General features: G+C 42.4%; 1 protein-coding gene across 1 annotated transcript in view; it reads right to left on the reverse strand.

Annotated features, from left to right (window-relative positions):
* Window positions 1-12,125, reverse strand: part of LOC136860311 (follistatin-related protein 5) — a 707,690-nt gene that overhangs the window by 78,795 nt on the left and 616,770 nt on the right. The gene's annotated exons all lie outside the window — the stretch shown is intronic.

The following is a 12,125-nucleotide window of genomic DNA, read 5'->3' on the forward strand; positions in this document are numbered from 1 at the left end:
CTCGTGGCATGATGCCTCACTTTCAGAGCCATATTCTTCATCCTCACATTCACATCTCAGATCAGAATGCCATTTCATGTGTACAGGAGGAATATACACTGACTGACAGAGCAAATGCAACACCAAGGAGGAGTGGTTCGAAAGGGATGAAAGTTGGGGAAAAAACAGAGACGGCACGGACGAATAATTGATGTTTATTTCAAACCGATATGCAGGTTACACAATGCGCACGGCATCGACTCAGTAGGATGTAGGACCACCGCGAGCGGCGATGCACGCAGAAACACGCCGAGGTACAGAGTCAATAAGAGTGCGGATGGTGTCCTGAGGGATGGTTCTCCATTCTCTGTCAACCATTTGCCACAGTTGGTCGTCCGTACGAGGCTGGGGCAGAGTTTGCAAACGGCGTCCAATGAGATCCCACACGTGTTCGATTGGTGAGAGATCCGGAGAGTACGCTGGCCACGGAAGCATCTGTACACCTCGTAGAGCCTGTTGGGAGATGCGAGCAGTGTGTGGGCGGGCATTATCCTGCTGAAACAGAGCATTGGGCAGCCCCTGAAGGTACGGGAGTGCCACCGGCCGCAGCACATGCTGCACGTAGCAGTGGGCATTTAACGAGCCTTGAATACGCACTAGAGGTGACGTGGAATCATACGCAATAGCGCCCCAAACCATGATGCCGCGTTGTCTAGCGGTAGGGCGCTCCACAGTTACTGCCGGATTTGACCTTCCTCCACGCCGACGCCACACTCGTCTGCGGTGACTATCACTGACAGAACAGAAGCGTGACTCATCGGAGAACACGACGTTCCGCCATTCCCTCATCCTAGTCGCTCTAGCCCGGCACCATGCCAGCCGTGCACGTCTATGCTGTGGAGTCAATGGTAGTCTTCTGAGCGGACGCCGGGAGTGCAGGCCTCCTTCAACCAATCGACGGGAAATTGTTCTGGTCGATATTGGAACAGCCAGGGTGTCTTGCACATGCTGAAGAATGGCGGTTGACGTGGCGTGCGGGGCTGTCACCGCTTGGCGGCGGATGCGCCGATCCTCGCGTGCTGACGTCACTTGGGCTGCGCCTGGACCCCTCGCACGTGCCACATGTCCCTGCGCCAACCATCTTCGCCACAGGCGCTGCACCGTGGACACATCCCTATGGGTATTGGCTGCGATTTGACGAAGCGACCAACCTGCCCTTCTCAGCCCGATCACCATACCCCTCGTAAAGTCGTCTGTCTGCTGGAAATGCCTCCGTTGACGGCGGCCTGGCATTCTTAGCTATACACGTGTCCTGTGGCACACGACAACACGTTCTACAATGACTGTCGGCTGAGAAATCACGGTACGAAGTGGGCCATTCGCCAACGCCGTGTCCCATTTATCGTTCGCTACGTGCGCAGCACAGCGGCGCATTTCACATCATGAGCATACCTCAGTGACGTCAGTCTACCCTGCAATTGGCATAAAGTTCTGACCACTCCTTCTTGGTGTTGCATTTGCTCTGTCAGTCAGTGTACTTCTGTGCCACTTTCATCACATCTCTGTACTTCTTGTTATTCAAAGGCAGTGGAGTTTGGTACAACTTGGCGGGATGTAATATTGGAGTACGTTTTGTCTTGAACAGACAAAATTTTGTATGAACAAAAGTGTTTTGACCAGCAGAAACAGACAGCTCTCTCCCTTCATAAACAAATTTATAGTACCTACTTATTCTGAATTATTCGGTACCATTCTTTATCATTTTCTTAAAACGTGACACCAAGTGATGTTTAAAATCAAATACCATGTCCTGGTGTACTTTCACCACAGGAAATTTTTGGGAAGCAGATGAAACAATACCGTACCATTCCTGAGGGATAAAACACACTCTTTCTTGCGTTTCAGCTTCTCAATCTGTGCGAAGGTACGATCACAGGGCATGAACGAATGTCCACGTTCTGGAAAATGGTGATATATTTTGACCAATCTCCCCGAAGCTGCTAGTGTACTTAAGTACTGAACCATCAAAATATTCTTGTTTTGCCCTGCACAGTTGTCAGTAAAAATGTGCCGAGTTTTAATTTATTGTGGAATGTAGTTCTCTACATAATGGTTCTACACCTATTTCTTCATCCTCATCTTCACTCTCAGTTTCATTGTTTCTTGCAGCAAGCTTCTTCTTCCTTCTCCACTTCATGCTGAAATCAGGGTGCCTTCTACAACAAAAATATATTGCATTGTTGTGTGTTCAATGCTCCTACAAAATATATGTCTAAAAATATTTATTTAAAGCTTACGTTTGAATATTATGTGAGATTATTAAGCCCATGAGATATTCATCCTGAGCATTCTTCTCACTCATTTCGTTGAAATTCCTAAGAATTCGTTCTTTAATATCATTGGAGAACTTGGCTGTACATTTTCTCTTACAAAAACAATCTGGAGCAACTGTCTTTGCAGGCACAAGTTTCCCTGTTGTTGATATATATTCTTCTCCATTCAACATATTTCGTTTCCTAACATTCCTTTGCCAGTTATATTCTTTTCTTGTCCTTTTCTTACTCTTTACCGGAGAAGAATCAGTAGAACTTGGTAGCGGTATCTAAAAATTACAATCATTTATAAAAGCATAAAGTGTGGGTTTCAAACTTCCACATTTATTTGAATATAATATTTTAGTCCAAAATATTGTTGTGTAATACAATGTAACATTAAACTGAATATTCTGTAATATACATTCTATACATTTAGCACTAAAATACAGCTCTTAATGGAACCTACCTCTGAATTAAAGCTTGCATTTGCAGCACTCAATAACTCACTGCATTGAGCCACCTTCCTTACTCTTCTTCAGCACGAGGGCAACTGAGAGCAAGAACTGGATAATTCCGGTTATTATCCAAGTCTTGCACTCAGAAAGGAACCAGTCGAAACTTAAAGGCCATCTAGCGAGAAAAATAGGCACTTTCTGAAATTAACTTCTATAGTAACTGATAGAGGGGAGTTAAGGCTATAAATAGAAGTCAAAAGCTAATTTTCGCTGAATGTGGTCATTATGGCTGATGACACACGGAGCGGTTTTCGCCGAGTCGGCAGCCGCGTCGGCCGCCGCCTGTGATTGATACACAGAGCGGTTTTTGCCGACTGTGACGAAACCACTGCCTGCTCAATCTGCACCTAAAATGACTGCTTATAAGCAGTCATCGGGTGCATATCGAGCTGGCAGTGGACAAAACACCTTAGCGAGCGCGACATTAGGTGAGGAAGTTAGCTAACATTATATAAAAATAAATTATTGGTCTTATTCCAACAGTCTCCTTACTCTATATGTCCTTTTACGTGTATATTATTGAATTTCAAAGATACTTCATGATATCTAATACAGGAATACCTACCAATGATGCAATCGCCGCGTAAATTCAGCCACGGCCGACTGGATCTATCGCTAGAGCGACGCATCAAGTCGGCCGTGATTCAGCTGAATGTATTAAATCAATGGCGCTAGAGCGTACCCAAAGTCCTCAAACTGCTCGCTGCACCGCCAGCTAAACGACAGGCCGAGTCGGCAAATCTGCCGCCTGTCGGCGAGCACCGCTGTGTCTGTTTCATCCCATCTGATACAATAGAAACATGCGCCGACTCGGCTGCCGACTCGGCGAAAACCGCTCCGTGTGTCATCAGCCTATCTAGTTCTTGCACTCATGTCTTCAATTGCACCTGCACCCACAGCGGTACATGTAGTAAAACACTTAATCTCTTAGAGAATTTAAAACATGTTGTGATGTTGAGTCGAGCGTTTCACCCAAATACTGGTTTGATTCTTAACAGCTCCGCCATCAACTGTTGTAGATGACCTGGGCATCACTAAAGAGGAATGCAAGTTAAATGAGGAGTGAGGTAGTTTACCCGTTGCTTTCTTCACCGAGCCAGACGTTGCTATTACGCATGAGTCTGTAAAACCCACTGAAACGCATGCACCATATGAGCGGTATTTTTACACCATTTATAACAGGGACTGACTACATAAGGATTGATTTCACTACCATCGCTCACACATCAGCCACTTTCGTATATCGTCACAGTCAAGGATGAGAATGAGGCAAGGCATGTCAGTGAAAGTAACAAATATGTTCTATCTCACACCAGAAGAAAAAGTGCACTTTTGATGATATGTTTCACTAGCAAAGGCACATTTATTTATTTATTTATTTATTTATTTATTTATTTATTTATTTATTTATTTATTTATTTATTTATTTATGTCTTTATTTGTGGCGAAGTTAGGGCTCTTGGCCCTCTCTTACACTTAACCACATTATGCGGCTTAATACTGAATACAGACTTAATATTCAAACTTAACACAGTGCATATAATATAATAATAATATAACTTAATATAGACTAAAACTAAAAGATTACATCCTAAGTCTAAAATTAGAAAAACAAATTCAATATTAACTACTCTAGGTGGAATTCATATAATATAACAGTAATTTATGTAAACTTTTGTGAACTATTTACTCCAGACATTCACACATAACTACATGATATAGCCTACGTATTCAAGAATAAATCTTTAGACTGTCTTTTGAAGGTAATTAATGACAATTTCTAATTTCAGGGGGTAAAGTATTCCATATTGTAGCGCCCGACACAAGGAAGAATTACTGAAGGCAGATGTATGATGTGGAGGTATTGCAATTGTTGACCCAGATCGCGTATCACGGTCATGAAAGAAAGATAGAACAACATTTCAACATTTATTCTTTGTTTTCAAGTACGTTTAAGAATTTTTATTTTTCATGTCTGTTATAGATTAAAGGAAAACGTTATGGAATAATTTATATGAGCGAAGATCTTAAATGTATTAGCAAACATGAAATTGTGTTTCATTATTAATGGTCCTCGCTTACGAGGCTTCCCTTTGTTCACAACATTCTCCAGTATGTTCTGTAAAGTAACAGAAATAAAAGTGCAGGTCGAGCTTTTAAATGCATGTTTTATATCCTGCTATATTGCATGGTTTTATACAAATCCGAGAATAAACTTCACATAGCTCACAAGACCTGAAAGGGTTCCCAGCTTAGAAATTCTGTTTTATATGGTTAGTGGATCTAGTGAAAAGTGCCAGAACATCCATGGTGTTGTAAATACAGCTGCAACGCACACTACATTATATTATGTGAGCTTTACGTACAGGTGCTCTCCTGAAGATGATTATATTTTATTGCAACCTGTCTTGTGTGTATATGAGCTTTTGAAAACTCACTAAATGAAGAATTCTTTAGAAGTATTTCTACAACCCCTTTGAACTTTTTCATGAAATAATAATTTACTCTTTCTGTTAGAATATGAGAAATTCAAGTTGGGAACTTCGGTTATATGATAGAGATATACGGGAAAGAAACGTCTGAGGGCCTGTAAAGGGCTGTAGAGTATTTATTTACAATAATGAACGCATTGTTTTAACAGATCAGACGTTTGTGTTGTTGCTTCAGGGTTCTGTTTTTCCTCTGTATTGGAAATCGTACATGTATACTGGTGAGACGTGTATCATGGGGACCATTTGTGTAAATTAAATGCTGCGACTCGAGATGACAATAGCATTAATTAGGAGAAGGACATCCATATTGATGTCATAATTAATTAAGGGCAGTACACTTGTCAAGCCAATTCAACAACCGAACTGTAAGCTAAAAAGTGGTCCTTTACTTTTCACTCTTTCAAGGATATTCGGAGATAGCAAGCGACCGCTGCTCAGCCCGAAGTCCTGCAGATTATGAGGTGTCGTGTAGTCAGCACGACGAATCCTCTCGGTCGTTATTCTTGGCTTCCTAGACCGGGGTAGCCATCTCACCCGTCAGACAGCCCTTCAATTGTAATCAGGCAGGCTGAGTGGACCTCGATTCGGTCCTCAGATCCAGGTAAAAATTCCTGACCTGGCCGGGAATCGAACCTGGTGTTTCCGGGTAAGAGACAGGCAAGCTACCCCTACAGCGAGGGGCCGGCAGTAATAATAATGTCCGCCTCTGTGTTGTAGTGATTAGTGTGATTAGCTGCCACCCCCGGAGGCCCGGGCTCTATTGCCGGCTCTGCCACGAAATTTGAAAACTGGTACGAGGACTGGAACGGGGTCTACTCAACCTCGGGAGGTCATTTGAGTGGAGGGGTTTCTGTTCCCGCCTCAGACATCCTCGAAGTTGTTTCCCGTTGTTTCCCATTTATTCTCCAGGCAAATGCCGGGATGGTACCTAACTTAAGACCAATGCCGCTTCCTTCCCTCTTCCTTGCCTATCCCTTCCAATCTTTCCATCCTCCCACAAGGCCCCTATTCAGCACAACAGGTGAGGGCGCCTGGGCGAGGTACTGGTACTCCTCCTCCGTTGTATTTCCCCTATCCAACGTCTGTCCCTCCCCTTGAGGCAGTAGAGGGGGGATCCCTTGCTGAGTCCGGGAGGAAAACCAACCCTGGAGGGTAGACGGATTAAGACAGAAATAATAGGTCCAATAATAATAATAATAATAATAATAATAATAATAATAATAATAATAATAATAATAATAATAATTGTTCCGGGGATACCCGTGGAGCAGAAAGTGGTTAAAGAAGGTGTCGGGTTGAATGGGTCTATCTACAGTCACAAAATCAATTTAAACTTTAACAAAGTTTATATTTCTTTAGAATTTCAAAAATCAATAAATAACAACATAACAGGTACAGTTAGCAATTTTGAAACTAGTCAAGAAAAATACAATATTAGAGAATTCTCCAAGCCCCCCACTTTACAATTTTTGAGCTCCCAGCTCAAATTTACAAAAGAGCACGAATTTACTGAAGGGCTGAAATCCCCTCATTCAAGAGCACTTGCTCTCCAAAATACAATATCAAGCCTTCCAGAGGCGCTCGTTACAATTACAAAACTTGACAAAGAGCGAACAGGCTCTCAGTTTCTCAGGCCTACTGAAGGCAACATCAAATTACAGTCACTGCCCTCTCAGGGCACAACTTACCATTTGAAAGTCATTTATACAGGGGTATACCTTTACTTCTTTTACCCTTCATAGCAGAGTCCATTATTCTCCTAGGTGAACTTTCCTCCTCCATTCGCCTCACATGACCCCACCACCGAAGCCGGTTTATGCGTACTGCTTCACCCATCGAGTTCATTCCTAAATTAGCCTTTATCTCCTCATTCCGAGTACCCTCCTGCCATTGTTCCCACCTGTTTGTACCAGCAATCATTCTTGCTACTTTCATGTCTGTTACTTCTAACTTATTCATAAGATATCCTGGGTCCACCCAGCTTTCGCTCCCGTAAAGCAAAGTTGGTCTGAAAACAGACCTATGTAAAAATAGTTTCGTCTGGGAGCTGACTTCCTTCTTACAGAATACTATTGATCGCAACTGCGAGCTCACTGCATTAGCTTTACTACACCTTGATTCAATCTCACTTTCTATATTACCATCCTGGGAGAACACACAACCTAAATACTTGAAATTATCGACCTGTTCTAGCTTTGTATCACCAATCTGACATTCAATTATGTTGAATTTCTTACCTACTCAGATATTAGACTGCAGGCTTTCGGCGTAGTCTGCCATTAAGACCAAGTCGTCAGCATAGGCCAAACTGCTTACTACATTTCCACCTAACTGAATCCCTCCCTGCCATTTTATACCTTTCAGCAGATGATCCATATAAACTACGAACAGCAAAGGTGAAAGATTACAGCCTTGTCTAACCCCTGTAAGTACCCTGAACCAAGAACTCATTCTACCATCAATTCTCACTGAAGCCCAATTGTCAACATAAATGCCTTTCACGGAGGTCATGGATATTTATATGTCCTAGCCGGAGGTGCCCAGTATTCCAGGGAATTCTTCTTTGGAACTTTCCCTACCTTGTCCTCAGCGATGTTCTTGCACTCGGCGGTGCTTTGTCCTCGAAAATAATACAAGCCGTTCTTAAGAGCCGCCTTCAGGAGTACATGCCCATTGCTGTCCACAGCTTCGGTTTTCATTTTCTTGAATATGACGTCATAACCTTTATCTGTGATTTTGTCTACCGATATTAAATTTTCGCGTAAATTCTGCACATACACAGTATTTCGAAAATTGATTAATTTGACCTCATCATTTACCTTTGTGAAGGCTGAAACAGAACCTTTCCCTTAATACCAACATGAGCACAGCTGGCTAGGTTCAGTTTCCCAAGTCCCTCTTGACTGAGTGTCGCGAAAGCATTAATGCCATTGGAAATATGCGATGGACAGGCGCTGTCGGCACACCAGGTATCCCAATCTGCGTCGTCCCAAATTTGAAGCGCTTCAGTTGACGTCTTGTCTCTCAGTACATACATACACAAGTGGTCAGAATTATTGGCAGGTTGTTCACCGGTTTTCTTCGGCGCTTTTACGATGACCCAATTTTCCGCAGTTGAAGCAGTTCATCCGCTTGTCCTTTCTGTTCGTGTCGTTCTTCTGTGACTTTTCTCCACGACCTTCACTACTACTTTTTGCGGCCTTAACAGCGACCATCGCGTCCTGCACTGAACTTCGACTGACATCTTTGCGTGCGTCAGACTGCTCGCTGAATGTGATTCGTAGAATTGCCGGAGTCGGCAAATCGTCCCGCGATGAAATGGCACGGGGTAAGTTTTCAAAACTTTGCCGCAAGCTCCATAGTAATATGTCGGCAGATTACTATTATCTATCCATTACTAATTTGGATATTTCTTCTATGTCTATGCCAGAGAAAGGATTAACATTTGTTATTTCACATCTTAAGCTTTAGACTGAACAAATCATCTGTGATGTATTATTATTATTAATAATAATAATAATAATAATAATAATAATAATAATAATCGTATGGCCTCAGCTACCATGTGATATGATGCCATGTGACATGGCTGCTTGCTCACCAATTTCGATGTTCCGTTTCACTCCAGGCCTGTTAGATGGCAGAGCAAACCGAATCTCTCTTGGGCGTCTATGGCTGAGATTTAATGAATTTCTTTGGGTAAACACCAGATGTGTCACCAGAGATCTTTCACATGCCGACATCGTAAGCCATGGAGTGTCGAATGGACCTCTGCCGGGTTTGAAGCCGATATCTTGGGATCCGATGGTGTCAAAAGTTCTATAAAACCCTTACCGAATCCACTGAGAAGATTCATCTTGAAACTATAACGTATCATACATTTCAAACGTCCTCACCCTAGCCTTACTTGCAAACAGCGATGCTCTAAAACAACTAAAAATGAACGAAGACTAGGTGGTAATAATAATTTCGTGTGGCTATTTCTAGCCGAGTGCAGCCCTTGTAAGGCAGACCCTCCGATGAGGGTGGGCGGCATTTACCATGTGTAGGTAGCTGCGTGTTGTTGTGGTGGGAGATAGTGTTATATGTGGTGTGTGAGTTGCAGGGATGTTGGGGACAGCACAAACACCCAGCCCCCGGGCCACTGGAATTAACCAATGAAGGTTAAAATTCCCGACCCGGCCGGGAATCGAACCCGGGACCCTCTGAACCGAAGGCCAGTACGCTGACCATTTAGCCAACGAGTCGGACGACTACGTGGTCTTGAAAGCTGATACAGGTAATGCTACTGTGGTTATGGGAACCATTTATTACAATAGCAATTTCTCAGTGATCCCACCTATAAGGCGCTCGCTAAAGAATGATCCTACCAACACCATTGATAGAAAAACAGCGTCTATTCTTAAAGTTAGCTCAATTGCGAATGACGTTTCTCGTGGTTTTGTGACTGCAGGCTTCCATAGTTCACCGTCGTAAGAGTCTTCTTAAGATCCATAAAGATGGAGTTGCCCTTAGACCTAACGTCAACAGTATAGAATCCCCTACGCACATACTGGCCAAATACCTTAGAGAAATTCTTAAGCCGTATGTAGATTATGAGGCACCCATCAGGAATTCACCGCAATTTATTCCCATTTTATCCAATCTGTATGTATCTCGTGAATATGTTGGGCCTCTGTTCACTACGATTCCTATCGTGGACATCTTGTCTCTGTTCGATGAAATCTTTCCTGGTGACATTGTTAATTTGTTTCACCTTGTCCTCACCACTACGTACTTATGTTTTCAAGGTACAGGACACGAACAAATAGACGGTGTTGCTATGAGATCGCCATCGACACCAGTCATCGCTAATTTCTATAAGCATGTTTTTATGAGTGGTGTCTTCAATCTTGCACACTCTAGCCTTACACGTGGTTGAGATATGTCGATGGCATATTTTTGGATCACCAGAATAGCACATATAGAAACATTAAATTTACCATGGAAACTGAGAGTGGAAGATGTTTGCCGTTCTTGGATTTTTTGGTTTCTAGTAAATCAGATAGAACTTTAGGTCATTCGGTTTACCGTAAACCCACTCATACCAATAGATACCTTCATGGGTCCCCTCACCACCATCCTTGCCAAAAGTGTGCCACGCTTAACACTCTTATCAGCCAAGCAAGGGAGGTTTGTGAGGTGAATAAGTTTAACGGTGAACTTGAGATCCTAAAGAGAACATGCCTAAGCAATGGCTATTCAATAAAACAGATTAAACCGAGCTCGATAGCTGCAGTCGCTTAAGTGCGGCCAGTATCCAGTATTCGGGAGATAGTAGGTTCGAACCCCACTGTCGGCAGCCCTGAAGATGGTTTTCCGTGGTTTCCCATTTTCACACCAGGCAAATGCTGGGGCTGTACCTTAATTAAGGCTACGGCCGCTTCCTTCCCACTCCTAGACCTTTCCTCTCCCATCGTCGCCATAAGACTTATCTGTGTCGGTGCGACGTAAAACAAATAGCAAAAAAAACAACAACAAAAAAAACAACAGATTAACTATGTTCTACATCCTAAGCCAAAAGACGGATTGTCACGTGATTCTTCTCCTTTGAATCTGACCTTCTTGCCATACGTACAATCTGTCACGAATAGTATAGGTAATATTTACAAAAGGCACAGTATCAATACCATCTTTCATAATAATAATAATAATAATAATAATAATAATAATAATAATAATAATAATAATAATAATAATAATAATATTGGATTTACGTCCCACTAACTACTTTAACGGTTTTGGGAGACGCCGAGGTGCCAGAATTTAGTCCCGCAGGAGTTCTTTTACTTGCCAGTTTATCTAATGACGCGAGGCTGACGTCTTTGAGCACCCTAAATACCACCGTACTGAGCCAGGATCGAACCTGCCAAGTTGGGGTCAGAAGTCCAGCACCTCAACCGTTTGAGCCACTCAGCCCGGCAAGACCATCTTTAAGCTTAACGCCATTATAGGCAATTGCTTAAGATCTGTTAAAGATCATATTGCTTTAAACTGTGCTGTTGAACCTCTGTTCACTACGATTCCTATCGTGGACATCTTGTCTCTGTTCGATGAAATCTTTCCTGGTGATATTGTTAATTTGTTTCACCTTGTCCTCACCACTACGTACTTATGTTTTCATGGTACAAGACACGAACAAATGGACGGTGTTGCTATGAGATCGCCATTGACACCAGTCATCGCTAGTTTCTATATGCATCCTATTCTATATGATTCCTGGTTCTTGTGGATCAGTTTATGTTGGCCAAACATGTAGGGAGATAGCAACGAGGGTTGATGAAAATTGCAGACACTTACGTCTTTGCCAGCCATACTATACGTAATGACAATCAAATCATTCCCGATGCAACATCTGCCATTTGTAAGGAGGCGATATAAGTTGCTAAACACCCGAATAATTTTAACAAATATGACGGCTATATAATGAGTAGATCATGGCTACCCTCCATTGCTAACTCCGCAACATCTTTCTCATTAACTCTGGAGGCCTTGGAATGAACTAAATTTCTAACATGATTTTTCTATGTTGAATCTAGTTATTATGGGGTGACAACTGCCATAAACCGGCATTGCTCCGAGAATAATCTTGGTTGCAGGTTTGAAACGCGTCAGCGTATAATAATTATAACACTGTCTAACATCCCCAAAATAATATAATACAATGAGACAGATACATTATTTAACCTTTATTTTTATGTATAATTGCAACAGTTATGGAAAATCTAATGTACATAAACCTGGAGAAAGAAAATTAATACCAAGCGAGTTAGCCGTGTGGTTAG

Source organism: Anabrus simplex, chromosome 1 (genome assembly GCF_040414725.1).
Source record: "Anabrus simplex isolate iqAnaSimp1 chromosome 1, ASM4041472v1, whole genome shotgun sequence".
NCBI lineage: Eukaryota > Metazoa > Arthropoda > Insecta > Orthoptera > Tettigoniidae > Anabrus > Anabrus simplex.